The sequence below is a fragment of the Chiloscyllium plagiosum genome, unplaced genomic scaffold, assembly GCF_037043375.1.
Source record: "Chiloscyllium plagiosum isolate Xiang-an unplaced genomic scaffold, Cpla_swu_hap1 HiC_scaffold_24, whole genome shotgun sequence".
In the NCBI taxonomy this organism is placed as follows: domain Eukaryota; kingdom Metazoa; phylum Chordata; class Chondrichthyes; order Orectolobiformes; family Hemiscylliidae; genus Chiloscyllium; species Chiloscyllium plagiosum.
Window position 1 is genome coordinate 1,414,919 of NW_028270162.1, and position 13,739 is coordinate 1,428,657.

At 45.6% G+C, this 13,739-nt stretch overlaps 1 protein-coding gene across 4 annotated transcripts in view; it reads right to left on the reverse strand.

Moving 5' to 3' along the window:
- LOC122551019 (V-type proton ATPase 116 kDa subunit a 2-like) overlaps positions 1-12,796 on the reverse strand; it is an 88,885-nt gene extending 76,089 nt beyond the window's left edge. For 2 of the 4 annotated variants that reach the window (XR_015761230.1, XM_087999813.1), the window contains exon 1: positions 12,679-12,789. The gene's annotated coding sequence lies outside the window, so the exon portion shown is untranslated. Of the gene's footprint in view, positions 1-12,678 lie in introns of all 4 variants that reach the window. The other 2 variants (XM_087999814.1, XM_087999816.1) reach the window with 1 other exon arrangement.
- Between the last annotated feature and the right edge of the window lie 943 nt (positions 12,797-13,739).

A 13,739-nucleotide genomic window follows, 5' to 3' on the forward strand; every position in this document is an offset into this window, starting at 1 on the left:
GCCCAAAAATCTGTCTCTATTTAAATAAAGTTAATGATGGTGACTCCATAGTCCTGTGGGGGCAGAGAATTCTAAAGATTCACTCCCTCCCGTATGAAGTTTCTCCTTGTCTTGGTCCTAAAAGGGTCAATCCCTTACCAGGAGACAGTGTCAGAGAAAACCACCTCCCAGTGTCCCATATTGTTAAAACAGAGAATGCTCTGCTCACTCACAAAGCAACCTCAACGTTTAGACACAAGACAGGAATGCACAAAAAGAGAAATGGGCCCTCAATTGGTTAAAGTCATATTCAGTTCATTCCAGCATGATCTTACTCCATCCACCTCATCTCCCAGCAGACAGAAACAGTTCTACAACTATCCCCTCAAACTGTCAACTCCACTGAAATAATCTTTGCAAGGTTCATCTAAAAACTTTACTTTCATTGCCTGGGTTAATTTAACTGCAAGATGCACAACCTGAACCACCTCTGTCCACACAAACTACCTACTGGATCTATCCACAGTGTTACAATCCAGCCTGATACTGAGCTGTTGAATCAAGCTCCCATCGATATGTCAGTGTTAGGGAGAAGAGGAATCCTGGCTCAAACCTGCCCCCATGCATTGCCATCTAACCATCAATACAACAGATTAGTCAGAGATGTACAGCACGAAAAAAGACCCTTCAGTCCAACTTGTCCATGCCGACCAGATATCCAACCTAATCTAGGGTGCATAACCCTCCAAACCCTTCCTATTCATATACCCATCCAAATGCCTTTTAAATGTTGCAATTGTACTAGCCTCCACTGCTTCCTCTGGCAGCTCATCCCATACATGCACCACCCTCTGTGTGAAAACGTTGTCCCTTAAGTCTGTTTTATATCTTATCTCCTCACCTTAAAACCTATGCCCTATAGTTTGGGACTCCCCCACCCCAGGGGAAAAGACTTTGTCTATTTATTCTATTATTCAGGTTACTATCTCAGTGCTGCTGTGGGAGATCGCTGCATACAAGCTAAGTGCTGTCACCCTTCAAGGTTTTTCTTTGATTCGTTCAGGGGATGCAGGCGACTTTGGCTGGGTCAGCATTTATTGTCTCTTCCTAGTTACCATGAGAAGATGGGAGGTGGGCTGCCATCTTGAACCACCGCAATCTGTGTGCTGTAGATATTACCACAATGTCCGTAGAAAGGGAATTCCAAGAGTTTGACCCAGTGACAGCAGTATGGTGGTACAGTGGTTAGCACTGCTGCCTCACAGCGCCAGAGACCTGGGTTCAATTCCCACCTCAGGCGACTGTCTGTGTGGAGTTTGCACATTCTCCCAGTGTCTGCGTGGGTTTCCTCCGGGTGCTCCGATTTCCTCCCAGAATCCAAAAATGTGCAGGTTAGGTGAATCGGCCATGCTAAATTGCCCATAGTGTTGGGTGCAGGGGGTAAATGTAGGGGTCTGGGTGGGTGACCTTCGGCGGTGATTCTTGATCACCCTGGATGTCCAATCCCTCTATACCTTCATTTCCCAACAGGATGGTCTGACAGCTTTCGGCTTCTTCCTCGACCAGAGGCCTCAACAATCCCCATCCACCACCACTCACCTCCACTTGGCTGAACTTGTTCTCTAGGTAAAAACAATGACTGCAGATGCTGGAAACCAGATTCTGGATTAGTGGTGCTGGAAAAGCACAGCAGTTCAGGCAGCATCCGAGGAGCAGAAAAATCAATGTTTCGGGCAAAAGCCCTTCATCAGGAATACAGGCAGAGTGCCTGAAGGATGGAAAGATAAATGAGAGGAGGGTGAGGGTGGGGAGAAAGTAGCATAAAGTACAATGGTGAGTGGGGGTGGGGATGAAGGTGAAAGGTCAGGGAGGAGGGTGGAGGAAGGTAGCAAAGAGTACAATGGATGAATCAGGGTGGGATGAAGGCGATAGGTCAGAGAGGAGGGTGGAGTGGATAGGTGGAAAGGAAGATAGGCAGGTAGGACAAGTCATGGGGACAGTGCTGAGCTGGAAGTTTGGAACTGGGGTGAGGTGGGGGAAGGGGAAATGAGGAAACTGTTGAAGTCCATATTGATGCCCCGGGGTTGAAGTGTTCCGAGGCGGAAGATGAGGCATTCTTCCTCCAGGCATCTGGTGGTGAGGGAGCAGTGGTGAAGGAGGCCCAGGACCTCCATGTCCTCGGCAGAGTGGGAGGGGGAGTTGAAATGTTGGGCCACAGGGCGGTTGGGTTGATTGGTGCAGATGTCCTAGAGATGTTCCCTAGAGCGCTCTGCTAGGAGGCATCCAGTCTCCCCAATGTAGAGGAGACCACATCGGGAGCAACGGATACAATAAATGATATTGGTACCTGCGCAGGGCTTTTGCCCGAAATGTCGATTTTACTGCTCCTCGGACGCTGCCTGAACTGCTGTGCTTTTCCAGCACCACTAATCCTGAACTTGTTCTCTCATTGAACAATTACTCCTTTAATCCATCATCTCAATTCTGCCAAGTCAAAGACCATGGACACCTGCATGGGTCCCAACTACGCCTGCCTCTTTACGGGGTGTGTGGAACAATCCTTGTTCCAGTCCTATACTGGCCTCCTCTCTCAATTCGTTTTCTCAGAACATCAACAACTGCTTCAGTGCTGCTTCACAGTCCAGCCAGAACCTTGCAAAATTTGTTCATTTTGCCTCCAATTTCCACCCCTCTATAACTATCACACTGTCCATTCCTGATACTTTCCCTTGAACATTCTGCCTCCATTTTGAGGAATAAACTGGGGAATCCACTGCAATCCACTACAAAGCCACTGACTCCCACTGCTACCTTCATTAGAGATCGTCACACCCCACATCCTGCAAGGAATCCATCCCATTCTCCCAGTTCCTTTGCCTACATCACATCTGTTCAGATGATGCCACTTTCCAAAACAGTGCTGCTGCCATGGCTTGCTTCTTCGATAACCATGGTTTCCCACCCATGTGGTTGACAGGGCCCTCAACAACACCTGACCTATTATTTGTGCTGCTGCTCTTGCCCCTTCCCATCACTCACAACAGCGTGATCGGGTACCCACTGTCCTCACTTTTCATTCTAGCAACCTCCGCATTCGAAGGATCATTCTCCAAAATTTCAGACAATTCCAGCAGAGCGTCACCACCAAACACATCTTCCCCTCACTCCCCCATCTGTATTTCACAGGAATCATTCCCTCCGGGACACCCTAGTCCATTCCATGACCACCAACACCACCCCTTCTTCCCTCATCACCTTCCCACGTAACCGCAAAAAGGTTCAACATCTGCCACTTCACTTACTCCCTGCTAACCATCCTTGGGCCTAAATATTCTTTCCAGGTGAAGCAGCATTTCATCTGTACCTCCTCCAATTTTGTGTATTGTATTCGCTGCATGCAATGTGGCCTACCTTACATTGGGGAAACCAAATGCAGACTGAGTGCTTTGCAGAACACCACCGGTCTGTGCACAAGCAGGACCCTGACCTTCCTGGAGCTGATCATTTTAACACAGCACCCTGCCCGCACGCCCATGTCTCTGTCCTCTGCATGCTGCAGTGTTCCACTGAATCACAACACAAACAGGAGGAACAACATCTCATCTTCAGACTAAGCACTTTACAGACTTCTGGACTTATTACTTAATTCACACTTTCATATTGCGAACATTTCTTCCATTTCTTTTAGCTTATTATCATGTCCTCGCCCACCCCCATTCCAGATGTCCTTTCAAGTCTGGCAGGAGACACACCATTGTTCTGCCATTCTCACATTCTGATCACTTAATCTGAACTATCAACATATTTCCTCCACCACTATTCCCATCCACCCGCTCCCATACTATAGCATAAATGCGGTCTCCTCCACACTTCACTTCTAATTCTAGATTAGAGTGGCTCTGGAAAAGCACAGCAGGTCAGGCAGCATCCGAGGAGCAAGTAAGTCAAAGTTTCGGGCAAAAGCCCTTCATTAGGAATGAGACTTCACTTCTGATGAAGAGTCATCTAGATTCAAAATGTTAACTTGTTTTCTCTCCATGGATGCTGTCCGACCTGCTGTGATCGCCAGCATTTGTTGTTTTCAGAGTGTGTCACAAATGTCATTTGCCACTTTTCGGCCCAAAATATTGTCCCAATTTAGGGTAGTGGAGAAGGTGTTTGAGTACAAGAGTTGGGGACGCGGGTTGCGGCTGTACAGGACATTGATTAGGCCACTGTTGGAAAACTGCGTGCAATTCTGGTCTCCCTGCTATAGGAAGGGTGTTGTGAAACTTGAAAGGGTTCAGGAAAGATTTACAAGGATGTTGCCAGGGTTGGAGGATTTGAGCTATAGGGAGAGGCTGAACAGGCTGGGACTATTTTCCCTGGACTGTCAGAGGCTGAGGGGTGACCTTATAGAGGTTTGTAAAATCATGAGGAGCATAGATAGGGTGAATAGACAAGGTCTTTTCCCCATGGTAGGGGAGTACAAAACTAGAGGACACAGGTTTAAGGCGAGGGGTGGAAAGATTTAAAAAGGGACCGAGGGGAAACTTTTTCACACAGAGGGTGATAGTGTATGGAATTTTCACCCTCTGTGTGAAAAGGTTGCCCCTTGGCTCCCTTTCTAAATCTTTCCTCCCCTCACCTTAAACCTATGTCACAGGAAGTGGTAGAGGCTGGTACAATTACACCATTTAAAAGGCATCTAGATGGGAATATGAATAGGAAGGGTTTAGAGGGATATGGATCAAATGCTGGCCAATGAGACTAGATTAATGTAAGATATCTGGTTGGCATGGGTGGGTTGGATTGAAGGGTCTGGATATTTGGATATGGACTGCTTCAGTGTCTGAATCATCACGAATGGTACTGAACATTGTCAGCAAACATCCCTGCTTTTTCTGACCTTTTCATGGAGGGAACTTAGGACAATACCCTGAACGAACTCCTGCAGAGATGTCCTAGAGCTGAGATGATTGACCTCCAACAACCACAACCATTTTCCCAAGTGTCAGGTTTGACTCCAAATAGTGGAGAGTTTGCCCCCGATACCCATTGATTCCAGTTTTTCTAAGGCTCCTTGATGTCACAATCGGTCGAATGTGGCCTTAAGGTCAAGGCTATCACTTCACTTCTGGAATTCAAATCTTTTTCCATATTGAACAGAGGCTGTAATGAGGTCAGGAGCTGATGGCCCTGGGCAGAACCCAAACTGGGCGTCACTGAGCAGGTTATTGCTGAGCAGGTGCTGCTTGATAGCACTGTCGATGACAACTTCAATCACATTACTGATGATCGAGAGTTGACGGACGGGATGGTAATTGACTGAATTAGATTTGCCCTGCTTTTTATGTACAGGACATACCTGGACAATTTTCCACATGGTCAGGTAGATGCCAGTGTTGTAATTGTATTAGAACAGCTTGGTTAGGGGAGTGGCAAGTTCTGGAGTTTAAATCTTCAATACTGTTGCCAGAATGTTGTCAGGGCTCACAGCTTTTGCAGTATCCAGTGCCTTCAGCAGCTTCTCGATATCATGGTGAGTGAATCAAATTGACTGAAGGCTGGTATCTGTGATGCTGAGGACCAGGAGGAGCCGAGATGGATCATCCACTTGCCACTTCTACAGCAATCTTCAGCTAAATATTATCTCAGCATTACCTGTCCTCATCATGAAATGTGCTATAGAGATATGCAATCATTCTTTTTCTGTTATGAACTGTTACAAGATGTGGGACAAAAACAGAAATGGCTGAAAAAGCTCAGCAGGTCTGGCAGCATCTGTGGAGAGAAATCAGAGTTAACATTTCAGGTCAAGTAACCCTTCGTCAGAACTGATATCTACTCTGCTTTCTCACCACGGATGCTGCCAGACCTGCTGAGCTTTGCCAGCCATTTCTGTTTTCGTTTCTGATTTACAAAATTTGCAGTTCTTTTGGTTTTCACAAGGTGTGAGTGTTAGAGAGAATGCTGTTATCTACCTCAGGGAAGAGTGTCAGCACCTTTCACTCTCTGCTGTACAGAAGATCATTTCTCTCGCTCAAAGTAAACATGTGCTGCAAAACAGGCACAATTATGGCAAACAATAACAGGCGACAAACACCTGTGCTCACAAGTTCTGTCCACTCCATTGATCCGTCTGATGCAGTTGCTCCGATATTTACCTCCTGAATCTACTCAACACAAATGACAGTGAATTTGCATGTGCTCAGATCTACACATATTCCTACGCATTAAATACTCTCACTCGAACCCAGTGTTTGGAGCCTGGACATTAACTCAACCCAGGTAAAAACAGTGACTGCAGATGCTGGAAACTAGATTCTGGATTAGTGGTGCTGCAAAAGCACAGTAGTTCAGGCAGCATCCGAGGAGCAGGAAAATCTACGTTTCGGACAAAAGCCCTTCATCAGAATACAGGCAGAGTGCCTGAAGGGTGGAGAGATAAATGAGAGGAGGATGGGGAGAAAGTAGCATAGAGTACAATAGGTGAGTGGGGGTGGGGATGAAGGTGATAGGTCAGGGAGGAGGGTGGAGTGGATAGGTGGAAAAAAAGATAGGCAGGTAGGACAAGTCATGGGGACAGTGCTGAGCTGGAAGTTTGGAACTGGAGTGAGGTGGGGAATGGGGAAATGAGGAAACTGTTGAAGTCCATATTGATGCCCTGGGGTTGAAGTGTTCAGAGGCAGAAGATAAGGCGTTCTTCCTCCAAGCGTCTGGTGGTGAGGGAGCGGCGGTGAAGGAGGCCCAGGACCTCCATGTCCTCGGCAGAGTGGGAGGGGGAGTTGAAATGTTGGGCCACAGGGCGGTGGGGTTGGTTGGTGTGGGTGTCCCGGAGATGTTCCCAAAAGCACCCTGCTAGGAGGCGTCCAGTCTCCCCAATGTAGAGGAGACCGCATCGGGAGCAACGGATACAATAAATGATATTGGCGGATGTGCAGGTAAAACTTTGATGGACGTGGAAGGCTCCTTTAGGGCCTTGGATGGAGGTGGGGGAGGAGGTGTGGGTGCAGGTTTTGCAATTCCTGCGGTGGCAGGGAAGGTGCCAGGAAGGGTTCTAGGAGGGCCTGACCAGGTAGTCACGGAGGGAACGGTCTTTGCGGAAGGCGGAAAGGGGTGGGGAGGGAAATATATCCCTGGTGGTGGGGTCAGTTTGGAGGTGGCGGAAATGTTGGCGGATGATTTGGTTTATGCAAAGGTTGGTAGGGTGGAAGGTGAGCACCAGGGGGGTTCTGTCCTTGTTACGGTTGGAAGGGTGGGGTCTGAGGGCAGAGGTGTGGGATGTGGACGAGATGCGCTGGAGGGCATCTTTAACCACGTGGAAAGGGAAACTGCGGTCAGTTTTGCTCTGCAGTGTCACAAAATTAGCAGCTTTTCCAGGTGGCACTGAGATATCTCCACAATGATCTATTAAACTTACGTGGCATTTGGCACATAAATGCTTATTGGATTTGGCTCCAAATCATTTCTCATTAGACTCTGTTCCCACAAAGATTTAATAACTTTGAGGATCAGCTGTGAAACTATAATGGTTCCCTGCATGACTGACTTAAGCCTGGGATCAGCCTGAACAGCTCTCTCTGACATGCCGTGTTACACACTAATTCTCTACCTAGTTCATACAACTCGTTAAATTACAGTGCAAAACTCACCCTGATTGTTTCATTCAAATATCAATGATGTGGAAAATGGGAATGTGACAGCACAGCAGCAAAGATTCTGTACTTTGACTCAGCAGAAAGCACACACCTGATGAAAGTCCAGCACCACAAAATAACCCAACTTTTTTTTTAATTAGAACACTTAAAATCTTTCCTATAAAGTTCCGTTTTTCCTGAAGGTGGGAGAGGGGCTTACTAGGAGAAAGTGAGGTCTGCAGATGCTGGAGATCAAAGTTGAAACTTTATTGCTGGAACAGCACAGCAGGTCAGGCAGCATCCAGGGAACAGGAGATTCGACGTTTCGGGCACAGGCCCTTCTTCAGGAATGAGGGGCTTACTACCCAGTCACATGAATTGCAGCTGCAATTGGAACAGCAGCAAGATTGACAGTTCAACTTCACAGAAAATAGAAGAATTAGTTCAAACTGTTTCCTTAAAAAGTCAACAATCATGGGAAGATGATGGCACAATGGTAATGTCACTGAACTAGGAATCAAGAGGGACAGGTTAATACTGTGGGGACATGGGTTCAAATCCCATCATTAAATTAAATTCAAGCAAACTAAATTGAGAGCTAGCCTGAGTACTAGTAACCATGATTCTTATTAAAAAGCACTTGGTTCATGAATGCCTTTTTAGGAAGGCAATCTGCCATCCTTGCCCAGTCTGGCCTACATGTGACTCTAGACCCACAGCATGTGGTTGATTCGTTGCTTCCCTCTGAAATGGGGAAATGGACACTCAGCTCAAGGACAATAGAAATGGGCACCAAACGTTGTTTTTGCCAGCAATCTTCATCTCATGAAAGAGAAAAGAAAATGCCATAGTTGGTACGAGGTCTTCTCCCAGACGGTCACAGTGATTGAATAACCACACAATTCAGCCTCTCTCATATTACCCTCAACAACATCACATTCTGAAAATAGAGCCTGCACTTCCACAATGCTGTGTTAACGTCTAGCAACTTACTAAAGGAAAATGAAGTCACTCCTGCATTCAGAAATCCAAATCTGCACAAAATCCTTAAATATTAATTTTCAAGAAGGAGTGAAACAGAACTGTAGATGCTGAAGACCCAAATAAACAAACAAACAGAAATTGCCAGAGAAACTCAGCAGATCTGACAGCATCTATGAAGAAAACAAAATGGAGTCAACATTGCAGATCACCGACCTCGAAACATTAACTCTGTTTTCTCTCCATGGATTCTACCAGACCTGCTGATTTTCCCCAGCAATTTCAGCTTTTGTTTGTTTCAAGAGGGAGTGACTGTCTAATATTTTAAAAAATGAGAAATATTGAAGTCTAACCAAGATATGGCAAGTTACTTTTGAAGATACAACTGTTGTTTTATCATTGTAACAATTCTAAGCACAATTATGGCTCAAACTACAAAGAACAAAGAAAATGTATAGCCCAGAAACAGGCGCTTCAGCCCGCCAAGCCTGAGGCAATCGAAATCCTCTGTCTAAACCTGTCGCCCAATTCCTAAGCATCTGCATCCCTCTGCTCCCCACCAATTCATGCATCTGTCCAGACGTATCTTAAATGAATTTACTGTGCTACCTCTTCTGGCAACATGTTCCAGGCACTTACCACCCTCTGTGTGAAATACTTGCCGCATGTATTTCCCTTAAACCTTTCATCTTTCACCTTGAAAGCATGACTTCGTTATGGAATCCTTCACCCTGGGAAAAAGCTCACCTCTATCTACCTTGTCTATACCCTTCACAATTTTGTAGACCTCAATCAGGTCTCCCCTCAACATCCTTTTTTCCTAATGAAAACAATCCTAACCTATGACTTAGATATTTCTTTTGCAAATGTATTTTAATTGTAATATGGACAAACATTAATATGACAGACCTGTCAGTTTAATGTCAGACAAAGGGACTGTGCTTAGAAACTATAACCTGGGTGAAAGTTAACAGCCACTAAAACAAGCATAAACTATTAACTATCCTGCATGAATTCAGGAACAAACTGTTAACCAACATAATATGGACCTTGGAAGCAGAGATGCTGAATTATTTTAAAAGGAAATTGGACGGGAAATAAATTCACAAGACTTCAGGGGGAGAGTAGGGAAATGGAACTGACTGGATTTCTCTACAGACAGCCTGCATGGTCTCAATGGATTGAATGGCCTCTTAAAGACTTGGATAGCTCCAGCGATGAGGCATTGAATTCCACAGGCCCATCACCCTCTGGCTGAAGAAATGGCTCCTCATTTCTGTTCTAAACTGATCCCCTCTAATTCTAAGGCTGTGCCCACAGATCCTAAGCTCCCCGCCTAATGGAAACAACTTCCCAGCGTCCACCCTTTCTAAGCCATGCATTACCTTGTAAGTTTCTATTAGATTTCCTCTCAATCTTCTAAGAACTCTATTGAATACAATCCCAGGAGCCTCAGCCATTTATCGTATGTTAGGCCTACCAATCCAGGGATCATCCATCTGAATCTCTGCTGGACACACTCCAGTGCCAGTATGTCCTTCCTGAGGTAGGGGGCCCAAAATTAGACAGTACTGTAAATGGGGTCTAACTAGAGTTTTATAAAGTCTCAGAAGCACATCACTGCTTTTATGTTCCAACCCTGATAAATAACAACATTACATTTTGCTTTCTTAACCACAGACTCAACCTGCAAGTTAACCTTTAGAGAATCCTGGACGAGCATTCCCAGATCCCTTTGTACTTCGGCTTTATGAATTTTCTCACCATTTAGAAAATAGTCCATGTCTATATTCTGTTTTCCAAAGAGCAAGACCTCGCGTTTGCTCATGTTGAATTTCATCAGCCATTTCCTGGACCACTCTGCTAAACGTCTAAATCATTCTGCAGCCTCAAGGCAAAAATTTATAAATTTTTGATCTCACAAGGAATTAAGGGCTATGGAGAGAGTGCGGGTAAGTGGATTTGAAATACCCATCAGCCATGATTAAATGGCGGAAAGGACATGATGGGCCAAATGGCCTTACTTCCACTCTTATGTCTTATGGTCTTATTATTTCATTGGAGAAAGGCCTATTCTCCTTAGAGAAAAGGCAGCTAAGATGAGGTCTTACAGTTGTGTCTAAAATCATGAAGGGTTTGGTGAGTGAGAAAAATTGTCTGACTTATTCTATGAGCAATTCCATGTTCTATTTGTATGTAATCACTCTCAACATTCAATTTTAATGTTACAACAGCAAACCAGCTGGCTGTGAAACTGGCAAAAACCAGACAAACCAAATCTCACAACCTCCCCATAATTACTTCACTTTCCCTTCTGTTTGAGCAGCCCTTTTAAAACATAGAATCAAGGAGGAGGCTATTCAGCCCCTCAAACCTGCTCTGCCATTCAATTTGATCATGGTTCATCATGCAGTTTAGTCCCCTGATCCCACTTTCTCCACATACCCTTTGATCCCTTTAGCCCCAAGAACTCCTCCTTGAAAACATTCAATGTTTTGGCTTCGACTGCTTTCTGTGTCAGACAGTTCCACAGACTCACCAGTAACTGGGTGAAGACACTACTCTCCTCATCTCAGTCCTAAATGGCCTACCTTGATCCTTAGATTGCTACAGAAACATAGAATGAAAACATCAGTGACTTATCTCCAGTGATTTATTTGATTGGACATCCTACAATTAAAATACTGAAATTACATTTCAAAGATTAGCAGGTCCCCACCATTTTCAACAGCTGCAATAAATATCCAATATAATCCAAATTGCATCTCAAAGTGAAATATTCTACTCTATAAACAGGGTTTGTTATTGCTGGATATACAACATTACAAACATTAAATAGTACACTAATTCCTTACATAATAAATAACATATCAAATGACAACATGCTGAATAGTACCGTATATATTTTTTAGGAGTCATTTATACATTTGTAGTTACACTTGCTAGATTATTAATAGACAATAGGTGCAGGAATAGGCCATTCTGCCCTTCGAGCCAGCACCACCGTTCATTATGATCATGGCTGATCACCTCAATCAGATCTCCTCAACTCTGTTCTAAGTCGCCTACCCCTTATTTTTAAACTGTGTCGAAAATGTGTTGCTGGAAAAGCGCAGCAGGTCAGGCAGCATCCAAGGAGCAGGAGAATCGACAATATTCCTGAAGAAGGGCTCATGCCCAAAACGTCGATTCGCCTGCTCCTTGGATGCTGCCTGACCTGCTGCGCTTTTGCAGCAACACATTTTCAGCTCTGATCGCCAGCATCTGCAGTCCTCACTTTCTCCTTTTAAACTGAGTCCTCCAGTTCAGGACCCACCCATCAGCAGAAACATGCCTCCTGCCTCCAGGAATAATCTTATATGTCTCAATCAGATCCCCCCTCAGCCTTCTAAACTCAAGTGTATACAAGCCCAGTCGTTCCAATCTTTCAGCGTAAGATAGTCCCGCCATTCCGGGAATTGACCTCGTAATAGCTTATAACGTTTCAACTGTGAAACATGTTAGCAGTTATTAACTAGCATCTATATATAGTAACTTTGCAATATGTCTAAAAGATTTAATTGTTAATGAGGTCTGGATTAAATACCATACACTAATACATTAAGTAGTAATGTCAATGATTTAAACTGGTCACTAACTCACAAGAAAATTACTATTCAGTAAATGTATTACTAGCAAATCGATTAGTACTTATTACAAAAGACTAGTTAGTCAGTAGATTCTCAGTCAGTAAGAAGACTGTTAGAGAGTGAGAGGAATACTTGTCAATAGATTATTAATTAGTGGATTACCAGCAAACAGATCACTTTTCATCCATTGATTCACAATCACTGAGCGGATTACTCCTTAGGTGGTGGATTGTCAGCGAGTCGATTACTAGCCAGTGAGTGAATTAGTAACAAAAGATTATTAGCCAGTCACTAAATTCTCAGTGAGTGGATTTATAACAGAGGTTTGCTAACTAATTAAGGGTTGTCAATGGCTGGATTATTAGGCAGTGTATTCTGAATGGATTGCTAGTCACCAGACTATCAGTGGAGTGTCAATGAGTGCAGGGGGTTACTAGTTAGTCACTGGATTACTCAGTAAACAGACTCACGTCTCTGAATTCCACTAAACCGGCCTCCCCGAGCTCACTGACACAATCATAGGCCGAGGCGGCTTGGAGGAACAGCTGGGCCAGGCACATCTCTTCACCGCGGAACATAGAGCCCATCGTCTCGGCACAGAGTCCACACCGCTCCGGCACAACTACACCAGGCCGTACCCGGGACCGGGACCGGGACCGGGACCGGGAAACGGCCGCGATGCCAGCAGCAGCTGCTGGGGTCGGCCGCGATGTCACGACCAGGACCTGGTCCGGGGGGGAATTTGATGAAGACGCCGCTCACTCTACTCTAGAACCGGAGGTGGTAGGAGCCCTGCCAGCCACGCCACTTCCGGGTAGCGCGCTGATGTACACGGAAGGTCCCGCCCACCTGATTGACACGCCAGCTTTCCCGTCCCCCGCCCCAAGACAAACACCGCTCTGAGTGGCAGGCGCATTGAGACGCCCCTTCAGTGGGCAGGGCTAACTCGGAACACTGACCCCGCCTACCCATCACGCGTCACACTGCCCCGCCCACTTTTCTGATGCCCCAACTTCCACCTGCAAGCTCAGCACCATGTCCATGACCTGTCACTCTTCCCATCTATCCCCAGTCCACCATCCCCTCCTTTACTCCCACCTCCATCCACCTATTGCACTGTCATCTACCTTCCCCCCCAGCGCCACCCCCCTCCCATTTATCTCTGCACCTGAGGCACCCAGCCTCTATTCCTGATGAAGGGCTCCGGATGCTGCCTGAGCTGATGTGCTTTTCCAGCACCACTCTAATCTTTACTCTAATCTCCAGCGTCTGCAGTCCTCACTTTCACGAAGGACCCCACCTACTCCCCCTTAAGGTCACCCAAAAATCTCAGGCACAATGATGTGAACTTGGTGAGCTAAATGGCCTGTTTCCACAGTGGAGGGATTCTATGAGAAAATGGGACTAGATTTATTTAGAACACACCATGTGCGCAGCAGGCACTTATATGACTGACCATCGTTGTCAGTCTCATTGGCTACAATATAAGATACCCTGAGGCACGGTACATTAGCAAGACCAAGCAGATGCT